Consider the following 18,693-nt stretch of genomic DNA (forward strand, 5'->3'; position numbering starts at 1 on the left):
ACAAAGACTTTAATCACCATTAACAAAACCCCAACATCATAAGCATGAATCAATCAACAACTACACCATCCCCACACCCTTGGCTAGGTGACTACTCACAAACCATATTGAAGACAATATCAATCATCAAATCAATAAGCATCAACATGATCAATAAGCAAAGAAGGAAAATCAAAATAAGCAAACAAAACTAAATACAAAAGTAAAGAAAGAGAGTATGAGATTGCTCATTAATTGAAGATGAAGATTTACAAAGATTCAATCAAGCTCCTTCTTCAATATCCAAGTTCATCAATGGAAATCCAAACTTTCTCTCTCTACTAATGAAGTTTCTCTCACTAGATTAGGGCTAAAATGTTTCTAAATAATGATAGATGATGCACTAAACTCCCTACGACCTATATATATAGGTCCTTTAAAAGATACAAAAATACGAAATAAAAAGACTGCAACTCAGCGGTGCGCGCCCGCGCAGAAGTTGTGTGTGCGCCCTCGCAGATCTTGCGCGCCCGCAGATCTGTCGGTACGGAGAATGAAACCCATGGATGCGCGCCTTCTCCCAGCAATACTGCGCGCCCGCGCTTGAGGAGTGTGCGCCCGCACACAAGGCGCACACAAGGCGTACGCAACACTCTGTTTTGGTTCTGCTTCTGCTGCTGTTCTGTGCGGGTTCTCCCAGGGCTGCGCGCCCGCACACATCAAGGTCGCGCGCCCGCACACAAAGCGCGCACAAGGCGCACAAATCTTCTGTTTGTGTTCTGTTCTTGGAGCAATCCTGCGCGGGTTCTCACAGTGCTGCGCGCCCGCACACAGGGGAGTTTGGGGGTGAATTGCTCTTCTTCCAATGCCTTGATTCCTACAAAACAAAAACAAAGAAAACAAGGAGAAAGGCAAACAAAGAAAAGAGGAACAAAAAGGAGAGAAAAGGGGGCAAACAAGCTACAAATGGGTGGGAAAAACCCGTAAAGAGAACACTAAATTGTGGCATAAATGCCACTCATCAAATTCCCCCACACTTGCTTCTTGCTTGTCCTCAAGCAAAGGAACCCAAGGAAAAAGACAACAAACACAACAGACAAGGTTCAAGAGAATCAATATAGTACCACGGTGAGAAATGTTCAGTTCGGACTCAGATATAGTGACATTGATCAAAGAATACTTACCTTTCTCAATTCCAGAGGGAAAACACGCTTTAAGATGCTCAAGGTTGAAAGAGACAAACCTAAGCTAAGCATAGAGAACTAATGATTTCATCCTCCGCCCTAGTCCCATCCAAGACGGTCCACGTTCTCTCCGCTAGCTTCAATTCATCCCCTAGTTGGCTCCTCATGATTCCTCGAGGGAACCGGAAAAAATAATTCTATGTGGAACAATGAGGCTATCCCGACATCTCAACCATGCGTACTCTCTCCATAGGGTTGAAATCCATCTTCCTCCACCGTTTCCTTGACCACGCCCCTCTAAAGTCCAGGGGTCTTAGTTAGGGTTGTAATGTCATGGCTAAAGGTTAAGGTAGGGAATTAATTTGAAAACTTTGGTGGAAACTCCTAAGTGAAGCATAAGCCATCTCTCAATAACAACATAGGAATCTAACTTAAGTTTCAAATCACAACCTTCAATACAAATTACATGACAATACTGCTCTCTTTTTGCAAGATTTTCATTCAACTCAATTTTTCCTTCTCAATTTCTTTTCTTTCTTTCCTCATTATTTATTTTTTTTTTTTGAATGGTGTTTGGTTTTCATAGATTACAACTTCCTTGCCAAACCTTTTTCACACTTTTTCATGAATAGACTTTCAAGACCTCATTCGAACCAAATTGCACAACTTCCTTGCTTAAAATCAAGACTCTCAAACCCGAACCTCACAAGCCGATGCTTCACTAACTACAAGGGTTGGTAGAACATAGGCCGCTAGGTTTGTAACGTGGTTTAACCAAGAAAGGGGAAATAAGGCTCAACATGGCTAGCAAGAAGGTACATGTAAAATAAAAAACCAAATTTGTAACAAAACACAAGGAAAACAAAGAAAAATGAGAAGAGATGCCCTCTTCCTCCTCTAAAGTTGTATAATCACGGTCTTGGGAGCTAGATACCAACACAAGGATTAAGACACGCATAGTTAAGGATCCAAAATGCCGCTCAACAAAAGTGATGGAGGCTTGAACAATAAACGCTCACATGGGATATGAAAGTAAGCAATTACCAACCAAGGGAATCCTATTCACTACGGAGAGCAACACCATCTTACCACTTTCCCGTGAACTAGGGGTTCAAACGTCCTCAAGAGTTCTAAACCGGGCTACCTTAGCTTAAAATGTGTCTAGTTCAACCCTAAGCACTCTCAAACCGTGAAGACCCTCTTCAACTAGGAAGGTAAGCATTCAAAAATATGTCATAACAAAAGCATATAGGTCCACATTTCCAAATGAACGAGCAAATTCTCAATTTTCAAAATTTTTTCTCTTGTCATGATTATGAATGTCACATAAAGGAAAGAAGAAAAGCAACACACAAAGAAAAAGGAAGAAATCAAGAAGGTTCATAAATGAGGCATGCAAATCATATAAATCCCAATCGACATACAATGATCGTTGAATACAACATCAACGATCCCAGGTTCCTTAGAACCAAATCAATCAACCTCGAACCATTCAACTCCTTCCTAAACTAACCTAAACTATGCATTGGGCAATTTGTCACCCAATTACGCTTAGCAAACGCAAATCCACAATCGTTGAAACTCCATTGCTCGGAAAAATTTGGGGAATGCGCCCATAAGCCCTACAAAATGTCAAAGTCCAAAACAACTCGGCAAATATTTGGTTAGTAGCAAGAGAATTATATACAAAGAAATAAAGAGAAAAACAAAATAGAAAAAAAAAGAAACTACTAAAGAAAAAGGACAAAGAAAAAAAGTTTGGATTAAAGGGGAGTTTGGATTTCAAGAAAAACGGGAGCCAAAACAACACAAGGTTTCATTGAAAACATCATCATCATCATTTTTTTTTTTGTTGAAAAGAAGGGAAGGAACCTTCCAAAAAGACACCTATTGGCCCAAAATTGAGCCCCATGAGAACAAAGCCCTTAAATGAAACAATAAATGAGCACCCCCCCACACTTGAACGGAAAACCGTACTCGGTTTGAACAAAGTGGAGAATGGGGTGGGAGGAAGGGCTAAACTCGGCCCGAGGGCCCTAGTCCTCCATGTGAGAACTAGAGCCCTCTCCATAAGGACGCCACTCGTAGTCGACGTCGATAGGAGGGCCATGGGGGTCCCAACCACCGGTGTAACCCGGAGAAAAACCGCGGTTCCGGTACAACTCTTGTTGGTAGTCCGGAAGAGGGTCATAGGGAGGGGGCATCTCAAGAGGCTCGGATGTGTACATGGGGTAGTTGGGGTCCCCACGGTAATCACACCCCCCCGGTGCCTTGTAATCATACCCCTCAGAGGTGGGGTAGTTCACTCGGGGGGTCCCCTGAGATGAAGGCCCGGACCAATAGGGCCAAACCGGTTGACGGGGAGTGCCGTCATAATGCGGTTCCTCGTGAGAAGGAACCGGCCCCTGTTGGGGCGGAAAATACGAATAGTTCACCGGTGGGTCGAAGTGTCCTTGGTTTACATGCCAATCATAAATGTTGGCATTGTAAACCGAGTACCCATCGGCGGCTTCCGTCAACCGGTTTACCTGCATTGAAAGGTTTTGGAAGGCTCGCTCAAGGTTAAAAGAAGAAGAGGAAGAGGCCATACCTCCCTCGCTAGAGGAGGGGACGCGCAAACCTTGGGATCCCTCCCCATACTGAAAACCTTGTAGTTGAAACCCTTGTTGTTGTTGTTGTTGTTGTTGTTGATGAAACTGCTGTTGCTGAAATTGTTGTTGCTGTTGGAATTGTTGTTGTTGTTCTTCTTCTTCTTCTTCTTGTTGTTGTTGTTGCTGTTGATGCCGCTCGCGGACGATCATATTTCGCTCACCTCCAAGAGCGTTAGGAAGGACACCATTGTCCTTAGGAACCTTCCACACATTCCTTGCATTCCTCTCCAAGGCAGTGCGGCTCGGGAATAGAAGTATGCAATGGTGCTCCCTCTCAACGCACCAATCATGGAAGTTGTTCACATCGTCGGTCGGTTGGATGAAGACCGACTTCCGCATGTAGGAGATGTCCACGAATATGTCTCTGTCTCTTCCCACCCTTGTGCAAAAAGGGAAAAGAACCTCACCCCCTAGCTTCGAGGCGATCCTTGAAATCATCCCACCTAAGGCAATCTCTCCCGTCTTGTTCCCATTCTTGATTGCCTCACAACATAGCACAAACCAATACCCCATGTTGAGCCGCCCACTCAACTCCTCCTTTGTGGCGACCCAAAGAGTGAAAAGCTCTTCATGAGAGAGCTTACTCAAGTCCTGCTTGCTAAACACCGCAAACCCCAAGATGCGGTGAAGGATGCGGAGTACTGGGTGGATAATTTGGCTTGCCACCGAGTACTAAACTCATCCGAATCGGTAATTGTCCGCCACCAACGGAAAGCATCGTACTCGGGGAAGAGCTCGATGGATGGGCAAGAAGGTCGGCGTCGGGGTTAAAGTCTAGGAGTTCATTTAAACGCCGAAGAGAGACGACATGGCGGGCATTGAAAAGTTGGAAGGAGATTTGGAACTCGTTGTTTCCAACGGGTTCCTTCTCAAAGGAAGCGAGGAACTCGTAGGTGGGTTCCTTGAAGGTTGGGTATTGGTGGTTGATGAACTCACTCATCCCAAGGTTGTCAAGAAGGGACCAAAGGTCCTCATCTATCCCCAAGTCACGCATTGAGCGTTGATAGTAGTGTCCGGTGGGGTTAAGCTTGCGTTTGAGGAGTGTTTGATGGAAGGGTGCATGGTGTCGGTTCACAAACTTTAAAGTGGGAAGAGAGGATTGTGTTTGGTTTTGATTTTGAGAGGAGGGTTGGGGCTCATCAACTGACATTCTAGGCTCCTTTCTACTCCTTCTCCTACCGCTCATCTTCACCAACTTTTCTCACAACCCAATGAGATACCGAGAACACCACGTAGTGATTCCAACACTCAAAAATACCAAAACCTTCCCACAACAACAACAACAAATGAAACCTTTGATTTTGCTACCTAAAAAGGGGTTAGGAGCAACAATCTTTCCCAGACACAAATATCACAAGCAAGAAACAACTATGAACAACAAAAGTCCAGGCCAAAATTCGCAATACTCAATCGCTAAATGGAGAATCACTAGGCAAATTTCAAAATCAAGCATCAAAAACTTTCAATCAACATGCATTTTCAATCCTCATACATTAATAATTTTCAATGCTCAAAATCAAACTAGTGATTACACACACAATTCTCAATATCCAAGCTAAGTAATTGCTAGCCAAAATTCATGAAAACAACAATTTCCATCAACAATACATACAAATCACCAAGAAAATCTCAACAAAATCCACAATTATGAGCTAAACTATCTCAAAATCACACAAAATTCATACAAGTTCAATTTTTTTGCTTAACAATCCTAAAACATGGTACTATCTAATGAATTAAAGCTACAAAGTAGTCAAAGTTTAGGATTATACCACAATTGAAGAGCATGAAGACCACCACGACCACTCACGCACCACCACTTCGGCCACCAAGGAGCAATTCCGAATTTGGTGAAAAATGGGTGATTTTGAGAGGGGAAAGTGATGAATTTGTGAGGAAATTGAGGGAACGTAAGGGATTTGTTGAGATTTAGAGGAAATAAGTGAGATTAGAGGATATTTGGGAAGTTAGGGTTTGAGTTCTTGAGGAGAGAGAGTGAGCACCGAGTTTGAATGTGAGGAAATGAAGCTTGAATCGGGGAAAAAGAATACTTAAGCCCCGATAAACCCAGATTTGCGCGCCAGCGCAAGTATACTGCGCGCCCGCGCAGATGGCGCACACATGTCGCGCAAAACCTTCTGCCAAAATCTGCATTTTTGTATTCGATCTGCGCAGGTTCTCCCAGGCCTGCGCGCCCGCACAGCCTTCTTCTGCGCGCCCGCGCAGATGTCGCGCGAATGTTTCTGCCAGGTTCTGTTTTCCGAGCTTCTCTGTGCGCGAGTTCTCCCAGGCCTGCGCGCCCGCGCACAGGGTCTTCATCAAATCCTCTCTTTATTTGCTTCTCACTCACTTCCAAGTCTCCAAACCTCAACTTAGCTCCAAATATTACACCAAACGGCCTGCAAAAATAGTCCTTAATCACACATATAAACTCCATACAGTCATGCTAGATGCACCGTTTATCAAAGACTCAAATACAATCAAAACTCACAAATCCCAATAATCCAAAGTTGTAAATTGAAAAATGAAAGTAACATGAAGAGAAGAAAGTAGAAGAGGGTTAGAAACTCGGGTTGCCTCCCGGAAGCGCTTTTGGTTAGCGTCGTTAGCTCGACGTTCTTCGAGATGATTAAGGAGGGTGGAATTGACGATGCACATCAATTAGAGTAACTGAAATTGGTTCATCACTTGGGAATCCTTCAAAATAAGGCTTGAGGCGGTGGCCGTTGACTTTGAAGGGGGAGTGGCCATCTTGGAAAATTTCATATGCACCATACGGAAACACCTCCGTAACAATGTATGGCCCACTCCATCTTGATCAGAGCTTGCCCGGGAAGAGTTTCAACCTCGAATTGAAGAGGAGCACCTTTTGCCCTTTGACAAAATCTTTCTTGATGATTTGAGCGTCGTGCCACGCTTTTGATCTTGCCTTATACATACTTGCATTCTCATAGGCACTCAACCTTAATTCCTCTAGCTCATGAAACTCTAAAAGCCTTTGCTCCCCCGCACTATGGAGATCCAAGTTGATTTGCTTGATCGCCCAATGAGCACGATGCTCCATCTCCACGGGCAAATGACAATTCTTCCCATATACAAGCTTGTAAGGGGTGGTCCCAATTGGCGTCTTGAAAGTGGTCCTATAAGCCCACAGAGAATCAATGAGCTTAGAGGACCAAGCCTTCCTCGTTCTGGCAACTGTCTTCTCCAAGATCACTTTGAGCTCTCTATTTGTGACCTCCGCTTGACCACTTGTTTGGGGGTGATAAGCAAGCCCCCGCTTGTGAGATACCCCATATTTCTCAAGTAGTCGCACGAAGGTGTGGTGTTTGAAATGCGACCCCCCATCACTAATAATCGCCCTCGGAACACCGAATCTTGGGAAGATCACTTTCTTGAAGAGGTTAACCACCACTTTTGAGTCATTTGTTGGAGAAGCTACGGCCTCCGCCCATTTGGACACGTAGTCAACGACAACCAAAATATATTTGTTCCCATTTGAGGAGATAAAAGGGCCCATGAAATCTATCGCCCACACATCGAAAACTTCAAGCTCAAGGATGGGGTTTTGTGGCATTTCATCCCTTCTCGAAATATTCCCCACCCTTTGACATCTATCGCAGGTCTTGACAAATATCCAAGAGTCCTTGAATAAGGAAGGCCAAAAGAGCATTGATTGAAGAACTTTTGAGGCGGTTTTCTGAGCACTCATATGCCCACCACAAGGAGAAGAGTGGCACATATGGAGAACACTTTGAAACTCATCGTCGGGGACGCATCTCCTCAACAACCCATCAATCCCTCTCTTCAACAAAATCGGTTCATCCCAAATATATCTCTTTGCCTCGTCCTTGAGCTTTCGACGTTCTTGTGAAGTAAAATCCGGAGGTATGGCACCACAAGCCAAGTAATTCACAATATCCGCATACCATGGAGCTGACTTCACCTCAAGAACATATAGCACATCATCCCTTAGAGCATCCTCTATTGGCAAACCATCATCCTTGAACCTTGCACCGCCCAACCTTGAAAGGTGATCCGCCACCACATTCTCGGCTCCCTTTTTGTCTCTCATTTCATAATCAAAGTCTTGGAAAACTAAAACCCATCTCAACAACCTTGGTTTAGCTTCCTTCTTCCCTATCAAATATTTGAGAGCCGAATGGTCGGTGTACACAATTGTCCTAGAACCAATGAGGTAGGTTCTAAACTTCTCAATGAGTGAATAACCACTAAGAATTCCTTCTCGGTGGTTGTGTAATTTCGTTGAGCATCATTGAGAGTTTTGGACAAATAATGTATGACATGTAGCTTCCCATCCTTCCGTTGCCCAAGAACCGAACCAATAGCCTCGTCGCTTGCATCGCACATGAGCTCAAATGGAAGAGACCAATCCGGACCTTGGACAATAGGGGCGGTGCAAAGGGCCTTTTTCAACCTGCAAAAAGATTCTTGACAAGCATCATCAAATATAAACTCTTTATCTTGTTGCAATAGGGATGTGAGAGGCTTTGCAATCAAAGAAAAGTCTTTTATAAAACGTCGATAGAACCCGGCATGGCCAAGAAAAGACCTCACTTCCCTCACGTTGGTGGGGGGAGGAAGTTTCTCAATGACCTCTACCTTGGCTCTATCAACCTCAATGCCGGCATGGGAAATTTTGTGCCCAAGAACAATCCCACTTTCTACCATAAAATGGCACTTTTCCCAATTTAACACGAGGTTAGCCCTCTCATATCTTTCTAAGCAACGAGATAAATTAGATATACAATCTTCATAGGTGGCTCCTCCAATGAAGAAGTCATCCATAAAGACCTCTATCTCATCCTTAATCATATCATTGAAAATAGACATCATACAACGTTGGAATGTTGCGGGAGAATTACAAAGCCCAAAAGGCATCCTACGATACGCATAAGTACCGTAGGGACAAGTGAAAGTCGTCTTCTCTTGATCCTTGGGGTCAATTGGGATTTGGAAAAATCCCGAATAACCATAAAGAAAACAATAGAAGGAATGCTTTGTAAGCCTCTCCAACATTTGATCAATGAACAGTAATGGAAAATGATCTTTGCATGTACTTGTGTTGAGTTGGCGATAGTCAATGCACATGCGCCAACCGGTTACAAGCCTAGTGGGGACTAGTTGATCATGATCATTTTTCACTACCGTCATTCCCCCTTTCTTAGGCACAACTTGCACGGGAGATACCCAATCACTATGAGCAATTGGGTATATAATTCCCGCATCAAGAAGCTTAGCCACTTCCTTCCGCACAACCTCTTGCATGGAAGGGTTAAGCTTCCTTTGCCTTTGCCTAACGGGTTTGGCATCTCCCTCTAGATCAATTTTGTGCATGCATAAAGAAGGACTTATACCTTTGATGTCATCAATGGTATAGCCTAAAGCTTTCTTGCGTTTTTTCAAAACATTGATCAAGAGGGAGGTTTGCTCCTCCGTTAGGTTGGAATTAACAATTACGGGGAAAGACTCATTAGAACCAAGAAATACATACCTCAAGCCCAAAGGTAGAGGTTTCAAGTCTACCTTTGGTGCTCCCTTACCATTGGTGCTCTCTTCTCTTTCCTCAACTTGAAAGAGATCATGGGTGTGAAAATCCTCCTCCTCCATGCTCTCATCCATGCACTCGCTCTTGCTTTCCTCTAGCAAATCCTCATAGAATTCAATGTCGTCCTTGTGAGCACCTAGCTTAGAATCATTCAACAATACACTTTCTAAGGGATCGTTAGAAGCATGCAAATGGGAATGAGAAAATTCACTAAGCATGGTATCTAGAACATCTACTCTAAAGCATTCACCACTTGAGGAAGGTTGTTGCATGACATTATTCAAATCAAACTCAATTGAATCATTGTCAATTTTCAAAGATATTTTGCCCTCCTTTACATAAATGATGGCCCTAGAGGTGGCTAAAAACGGCCTACCCAAGATAATAGGAATCCTTTCATCCTCATCCATCTCTAGCACATAAAAATCCACGGGGAATGTGAACTTTCCTACCCTAAGGGGAATGTCCTCAACCTTACCCATGGGAAATTTAATGGACCGATCCGCTAGTTGGAGAGTAATGTTAGTGGGGGAAAGGGTTCCTACACTAAGCTTTTGATAGACGGAGTAGGGCATGAGGCTCACACTTGCTCCTAAATCACACAAAGCTTTGTCAAACTCAATGCCATTAATAGAACAAGGGATGGAAAAACTACCCGGGTCCTTCAACTTGGCGGGAAGTTTGTTGGAAAGGATTGCACTACAATTGGCGGTCAAGCTCACCGTTTCACACTCCCTTCTCCCACTCAATAGATCTTTCAAAAACTTAGAGTAATGGGGCATTTGTTTCATAGCATCTACAAAAGGAAGGGAAACATGCAAATTCTTAATCACATCCAAAAACTTCCCAAATTGAGCATCAAGCTTAGCTCTCACAAATCTTTGGGGAAAAGGTAACCTCTCCTCTCTAGGTTGGAGATTTAGGGGCAAGGGGGTGGTCTCTTTCTCCTTTTGCACCTCAACATCCTTCTCCCTCTCAACATTAGAAGGCTCCTTGGTTCTCTCATCCCCTCTCTCTAACTCTACTTCATTTCGAGGTTCCTCCTCAACTAAGGGGTCACTCCCTACTACCTTTCCACTCCTTGTTTTCACGTCATACAAAGGTTTTGGGTTGACTCCTTGACTAGGGATAGAGGAAGAAGAAGAAGAAGAGGAATTAGAAGCAAGTTGGGCAATTTGGGTTTCAAGCATTTTCATATGAGCATTGGCTCGCTTTTTATCCTCCTCATTTCTCTTCTTTTCCTCCTCATGCATTTTCATGATGGCATCTAGCTTAGCCATCACGGGATCATTAGGAGGGGCCTCAATTTGAAGAGGTTGTTGAGGTGGAGGAAGTTGGGCTTGATGGAAACCCGGAGGCCTATTGGTTTGGGCATAGTTAGAAACATTTTGGCCCCTATTGCCTCCGGTGCCTTGGTTGGGAACATTGCTTTGTCGATTGTTTCCCATGTTACCTTGATCACCAAAATTTTGATTTTGATGGTCATGGTATCGGGAGTTGGGTTGTTGGTTTTGATAGCCATACCCCCTTTGGTTAGAGTAGCCTCTTCCATTGAAATTGGAGGGGCCTCCCCCACCATGGTATTGGTTACCATAACCACCAGCACTTTGGTTCCAACCACGGTTTCCACCTTGATTCCAATTGCCCATTTGATTGGAGTTTGGCCTCAAGTTCCCTACATTTTCCATTCTAGGAGCAAAATTCATAGCATTGACATCTTCTACATTATCATCATGTTCATAGGGAGGGGGTTGAACTTCACAAGCATACACACAATGGGAGGTATCATGATCATAGGTTTCACAATTTGAGCAAAACATGCATCCTTGAGGCATTTTATTATAAGAAGAGGGGGAAAAAGTGGCCATACCATTGCCTCCCTTGGTTGAAGGGAAGGTATTACCATGAGGGTTGGACCTTTCTTTCATCATTTCGTCCATTTGCTTGGCCATCTTGGAGATTTGGGAAGAAAGGTTGTTGATTGCGTTGGCTTGCTCCAATGCATAAACACCATTGCTAGAAGTAGCATCCCTTTCTACCTCATACCAATCATCATAGTGCTTTGCGGCCTCCTCTATAATACACTCCACTTCATCCTCTCCTTTGTTCATGATTGGACCGCCGGCGGCGGCATCTAGGCTTGTTCTCCCATGAGGTGAGAGACCTCCATAGAAAGTGTGGATGAGTTGATACTTGGGTATCCCATGATGTGGGCATTGACGTTGAAGCTCTTTGTACCGGTCCCATGCCGCACTTAGAGTCTCACCACTCTTTTGGCGAAAACCTTGGATTAAAGATTGAGCCTCGGCGGTCTTCCTATGGTTATAAAATCTCCTCAAGAAAGCCGTAGTCACTTGGTCCCAAGTTGTGAGAGAATTAGAGGGCACCTCCTTCTCTAGCCATTCTAGACCTCTCCCAATTAAAGAAAATGGAAACATCTTGAGGCGGATATACTCTTGAGTCACTCCGTTGGCTTTGATCGTGTCACAATACTTCTCAAATTCTTTCAAATGCTCATGAGGGCTCTCAAATTTTCCACCCGAGAATTGTTTCCTCTCTATTAAAGCAATCAAATTTGGCTTGATTTCGAAATTGTTGGCTTGAGTGGTAGGGGTTAGGATCCCACTTTGGGCTCTAAAGGCTTCGGGAGCCCCAAGACGACTCAAAGGTGTATTCTCTCCCATTTTAGAACCTTCTTCACTTTCGGACTTAAAGATTGAAAAGGGGTTGATTTCCGGACTTGATGGCGAATTAGGGCTATCTAGGTCTTCACTTGAGGGTGAAAATGGTGGAGTATCTTCCAATTCTCTTACTCCTTCTTTCGTTGGGGTGTGAGAATTTCTACTCCTCGCTCTTGCTTCTCTTCGAAGTAAGGACAAAGATCTTTCTTGCTCCGGATCAATGGGAATCAAAGACCTTGAGCGAGTTCGTCCTCTGTTCATACAACAAAGCTAAGAAGAACGTAAGCACTGACAAGTAACAAGTAGTAGCAAATACTAACAAACAAGGAATGAGATAGTCTCAAATAAAGTAATGAAAAAGCAATGGAAGCCGTCTCCCCGGCAACGGCGCCAATTTGACAAGGGAATAAACGCGTCGTCAATTTGTCTATCCCTAGATCAAATATAATTTATACACCTAAACAAACCTAATACAAGTATAAGGCAAGCATAGGGGTCGAACCACAAGGAGACATGCATAAACACCACATTCACTACTTAATACTTAAGCTACCTCGGAACAAGAAGTGTGAATAACTAAGAGATTAAACTAGAGATTAAGAATGATTAAAAATCAATATAACTAAACACCAAGGGAAGTAGGTAAATGTAGTTGCCAATTGATCATGTAATAACACGGAAGCAAAGCAATGGTAAACTAAGCATGCAAGAATATCGAATTAAAGCTCAATCTAACCGCCTTCCGGGGTTAATCAATTTCTCCTAACATAGCCTCCATGTTTCCACACTAGAACCATATATTAGAAAGTGCAATCAAAGAACTATCGATAACAATGAACCTTAACTAAGTCAACTTCCGTTTCTTGTTAGCAAAGATTCACCTTTAATCAACTAACAATGTGCACTTGCAAGAAGATTAAAGAATATCAAACATACAAAGACTTTAATCACCATTAACAAAACCCCAACATCATAAGCATGAATCAATCAACAACTACACCATCCCCACACCCTTGGCTAGGTGACTACTCACAAACCATATTGAAGACAATATCAATCATCAAATCAATAAGCATCAACATGATCAATAAGCAAAGAAGGAAAATCAAAATAAGCAAACAAAACTAAATACAAAAGTAAAGAAAGAGAGTATGAGATTGCTCATTAATTGAAGATGAAGATTTACAAAGATTCAATCAAGCTCCTTCTTCAATATCCAAGTTCATCAATGGAAATCCAAACTTTCTCTCTCTACTAATGAAGTTTCTCTCACTAGATTAGGGCTAAAATGTTTCTAAATAATGATAGATGATGCACTAAACTCCCTACGACCTATATATATAGGTCCTTTAAAAGATACAAAAATACGAAATAAAAAGACTGCAACTCAGCGGTGCGCGCCCGCGCAGAAGTTGTGTGTGCGCCCTCGCAGATCTTGCGCGCCCGCAGATCTGTCGGTACGGAGAATGAAACCCATGGATGCGCGCCTTCTCCCAGCAATACTGCGCGCTCGCGCTTGAGGAGTGTGCGCCCGCACACAAGGCGCACACAAGGCGCACGCAACACTCTGTTTTGGTTCTACTTCTGCTGCTGTTCTGTGCGGGTTCTCCCAGGGCTGCGCGCCCGCACACATCAAGGTCGTGCGCCCGCACACAAAGCGCGCACAAGGCGCACAAATCTTCTGTTTGTGTTCTGTTCTTGGAGCAATCCTGCGCGGGTTCTCACAGTGCTGCGCGCCCGCACACAGGGGAGTTTGGGGGTGAATTGCTCTTCTTCCAATGCCTTGATTCCTACAAAACAAAAACAAAGAAAACAAGGAGAAAGGCAAACAAAGAAAAGAGGAACAAAAAGGAGAGAAAAGGGGGCAAACAAGCTACAAATGGGTGGGAAAAACCCGTAAAGAGAACACTAAATTGTGGCATAAATGCCACTCATCATCTTTAAATAAAGAAAAACAGGAGGAATAAGGGGAAGAAGACATATTATTAAACTCTGAAATCATTACATCGAATAGAGAAATGTCCGTTGGGACTTGATTGCTATCTATCCATGGAGTAGAAATAGAAGGTGGGGGTGCTGGAACTAAAGATTTGGAAGACTTGATAGGGGAAGACTCTGACTCGGACTCTGACTTAGACGATTCTTCGAACATTGGCCCTTGTCCCGTAGTTACTGAAATCTCCTTCCATTTGTAGTGATCACCTTCACTATTTTGCTCCATCCTCGCTCTTGATCTTCTATAGGAGTGATGAATTTCGAGGGATCAAAGTTTTCACTTTGAAGAACTGTTTGAATGAGTGAAGAGTTGTCTTCCACATATCTTGGCTCATTCGTTTCTCTTCCAAAGAGGAGTCCCATGACATTAAAGTCAAAGCAAGGGGGTGCTTTTTCCTTATGAGTTGGAGTTGGGATCTCGTCTAGGAAGTAACAATCCAAAAAGATCTCGAACCCTGGTTGTCTTATACCGTTTACAACAAAAGGTTCAGGAAATTCATGACAAGGGTAATCCTCTCCTTCTCTTATGAATTGTCCATTTAGTGTGAGAGGATATTGATCCATAGGTATTTCTCTCTTTTGTGCATGAGCATTCTTTCGTGCTCTCGACTTTTCCTGGGCCCGCTTAAGATCTTTGCGAGTTGGTTCAAAACCAAGTCCGAAAGTATCCAACTTAGGGAGGCCAGGTAATCCCATATGCTTAGCTATTCCTTTCTTCTTTCCTAGAGTCATTCCAGGAAAGTGTCCTTGTTTTCTTAGAATAGCATTACTTACCATGTTTGAGTGGAGGTCGTAATGAAGAGATGTCCTTTCATCTTCCTCTATTAAGGAGACCTCTTCGCTAAAGCCCCACAAATCTTCATCATTTTCATCGTGCTCTACATTGATTAGTGGATTTTCCACTGTTTTGATCCTCATATGCGAAGCATCGATGGTGATTGGTATTCCTTCAACTATGGCTTTCACTTGTTGGTGAAGAGATGAAGGCACGGCCTTTAGATCATGAAGCCAAGGGCATCCCAATAATAAGTTGAAGGATGCTTTAATGTCCTCTACTTGGAATGTAGTGGCATGTTCGATTGCTCCCGCCGTTATGTTCATAGTGATTGTTCCTAATGCTTGACGGCGTGAGTTATCATAAGCCCTTATTACTTGAGTTGAGGGGGACTAATCCTCATCTCTTATTCCTAACATTCTTGCGGTCCTAAGTGGGCAAACATTGATTGCCGAACCATTATCCACAAGGGTCATAGGAACATTCATTCGCTTACATATTACTGTGAGGTTTAGAGCTTTGTTTGCTTGTCACCTTCCGGTGGTAAATCTTTATCTGAAAAAGTAACCAAGTTGATTGGACTTGGAAGATCACTCGTGAGGAAGTTAGCTAGTCCCTCAGGAGTGGTGTCCGAATGTATGCCTACTTTAGCCAAGGCATCCATGACTGCAACTCTATGCTCTCGGGACGTGGCTAGGAGTTTCCATACATTCATCTCGACCTTAGTCTTTTTTAGTTGTTTGACAACATCGTTGTCTTCTATGATTGGTATGGGAACTTGTTGAATGGTGGGCATAGGTTGCGTTGAAATGGGAGGTTGCATTCTCCCGGACCTGGTGAGGACATCTATGGGCGAATCTTCTTCGTCCCAAATGTCACTTACTGGGTATATTGTTGATAGAGGAGTCTCTTCGATATCTTTGAGGTAGACATCCTCATCATCACTGTCCCACACTCCATTGATCGCGGCATCCTGTGGGAGTTGGACCAGTTTCTTGTCATTAATCAGTCGTTGGATCAATTCTTTGAATTTGAAGCAATTTTCTATTGTATGTCCCCCTGATTGATGGTATGAACAATAATATTTGTCTGTCCTCTTTAGTGACTCAAATGGTCTCGGTTCGAGAGGTTGGATCTTACCATTCTCAGAGAGCATTTTTAACATGTTAGCATATGACGTCCCAATTGGAGTATAATGTTTGTTATTTTTCTTGGGAGTGTCAATTACTTGGAAAGAAAAGGGTTTCTTTTCCTTGGGTGGAGGTCTACTCTTAACCAACTCGTTTTTCTCCTATAAAACCTCATAGGTTTGGAACAATAACCTGTGCACTTCCGCCAATAATAGTGTTAATGCATAAACGTCCTGCTTGGTCGCAGGTTCTGGGTCATGAGAATCAACGGCATCTTCGAAGATTTCTTCTTCAATAGTCTCAATAGGTTCTATGAGACTAGATGGGTCCATTTGATTTTCTTCGTCAAAAATAGCCAAGGAATCCGACAGTGGTGCGGTGTTGATGCTTGGCTTCTTACTTGCAGGGGGCAATGGAAGTTTGTTACTATCAATCAAGTCTTGAATGGCTTCCTTTAGCCTCCAACAATTTTCCGTAGGATGGCCCCTGCCTTGATGGTATTTACAATGTACATTTGGGTTCCAGCTAGCCGTTCTCCTTTCGACAGGTGGGTCCCCAAATGGTCCAATGGGAGTTATAAGACCTTTTGCGTGTAAATGGTCAAACGCAGTGTCATAACTCATACCAATAGGAGTATAGTTCTTCATAAATGGTTTCTTTTGTCCTTGATTGTTGTTCATAGCTAGGACTTCATTCAAATTAAAGGTGCTAACGTTATTTGAGTGGGTGGATTTAGAAGAAGAAGGATTGTCGTTCTTCTTACCCTTCCAGCCACTGTTGGAATTATTGTTAGCAGCTTTTTGTTTAGCTAGGTCATCTTCAATATTAATACCAATATCATATACGGCCTTAAAGGTGTGCAGATTGCTTTGATACCTAAGATGCTTAGAATATTTTTCTTGGAGGTTCTTAATGAACATCCAGACAGATTCTTTTTCATTAGGTACTTCAACCATTTTTGCAGTGGTTTCCCTCCATTTATTAAAGAAGGAAGTGAAACCTTTATTTTCTTTTTGCTTTAGAATTTCAAGCTCTCTATGATCAGTTTCAATTTGAATATTGCATTTATATCTTTCAATGAAAGCACTTACAATAGACTCCCAACTAGAGGTCTTTTCTTTATCAAGTGAAAAGTACCACTGTTGACATACAGCTTCTAAAGACAAAGAAAATACAGAATGAAAAGCTTTCTTGTCTATCCCCTTAATATTCATTATGGTTTCAAATGCTCTTAAATGAAAGTAAGGGTTATCCATAGGCTTAAATTTAGGGATGTCATTGGGATTGAACTTCTGCGGGAGAAGGTCCTTATCCACCGAAACCCCTTGTGAGCTAATCCCTTGGAATCTAAAGTCGTTAGACAGCTTGCCCAAGCTTTCCTGGATTAGGTCCATTTGTTGTTGTCTCGCAGGCTCATTCATTTGCAGAGTTATGTTTTTCAGCATCTCAGCCAAATTGCCTACCTCTCCCTTGACTACATTAAGCTCTTCTTGACTAGCCATTGTCTTCTTAGCTTTCCTTTTCCTAGTAACCGGTTTGTCAAAAATTAAGATTTGAAAGAAAGTGTTGTCCTTGATTAGACGCCCTTCCTTTCTTGTCCACGCGCTGTAAGTTAAACCATATTTGTTTTAATACTTGACTCTAATTGACTTGACTTTATGGTTTAAAATTAAAAAAGAAAAAGCAATAGGGTATATATTTTAGAGGAAGGTTTAATGAATTTTTTAAATTGGAGGATTAATATTCGACTTACCCCCCTAAAAAAAATGACGGAAAACACGCATGCAAGACTCTCTAAAAATGGTCATAGTGTGTCAAACATGTTATGTGTGTGCTTTATGAATGTGTGTGAGTGACATGCTTTGACTCTAGTGTATGACCATTGGACTTTAAGTGCCTAGACTCAATTAAAGATTTGGACGTGGTTTGAACCATTAATAAATCGGTGAACTGATTAGTAGACTACTTAATTAGACTCGTCGTGATGACTCGAGCAAGAAACTGGATTGTCGCTAAAACGACAGGACTGTCGCCACTGTTTAAAGCCTGTCGCCAGACGACAGAACTGTCGCCAGACGACAGACACCAAACAGAGGCGCCACAGCCCATATTTTTGTGCCATTGCTGGAACATCAATCTGGACTGTTTCCTGTAATTTTACTCTAAGTGGACAAGCCTAAAGTCGTACTAAGTCAAGTTAATTAATTTATTAGCCTTTAATTAAAAAGCGTCTTCTATCTGATGATTATCAATTTTCGGGTGTTTGTATCTCCCATAATTTTTTTGATTTTAGAATTAAAGATCCTGATGCTCTTTCAACTAATATGTCGGAGTGTGAAATATGTGTTGATAAAAAAGACGTGTTGATTATTTATTCATTGGTTCAAATGATAATGATTCAAATTCAGAGGCTCTTAGTTAATTTACAAAATCCTAATCTTACTTGATTTTCTAAATCAACTTAATGATTCCTTGTAAACATCCCCCCGAGGGGGTTTTGGGGGGAAGCGTTCCTTTCCTGCCTCCTTCGATAAGGAAGGTTTCTTTAAATTCAAGGTTTTGCCGAATCCCATACCTTCTTTCATGATGTAGTATTCAAAATTAATTAATTGATTATTTAGACAAAGTCCTTTTAGTCATTAGTCAATTTATTTAGTCTTAACCACAAGTCAAAGAAACGGTTAACACATATATAATATGCACAAACAAGGATGCACAAGTAGTTCACA

At 42.5% G+C, this 18,693-nt stretch overlaps 1 non-coding gene across 1 annotated transcript; it reads left to right on the top strand.

Annotated features, from left to right (window-relative positions):
• The first annotated feature begins 11,582 nt into the window (after positions 1-11,582).
• On the top strand, positions 11,583-11,688 carry LOC145599895 (small nucleolar RNA R71). The gene has a single exon (XR_014104145.1). It is a non-coding gene; the product is annotated as a small nucleolar RNA R71 (small nucleolar RNA).
• The last annotated feature ends 7,005 nt before the right edge of the window (positions 11,689-18,693 follow it).

The sequence above is a fragment of the Chenopodium album genome, chromosome 20, assembly GCF_948465745.1.
Source record: "Chenopodium album chromosome 20, dcCheAlbu1.1, whole genome shotgun sequence".
In the NCBI taxonomy this organism is placed as follows: domain Eukaryota; kingdom Viridiplantae; phylum Streptophyta; class Magnoliopsida; order Caryophyllales; family Amaranthaceae; genus Chenopodium; species Chenopodium album.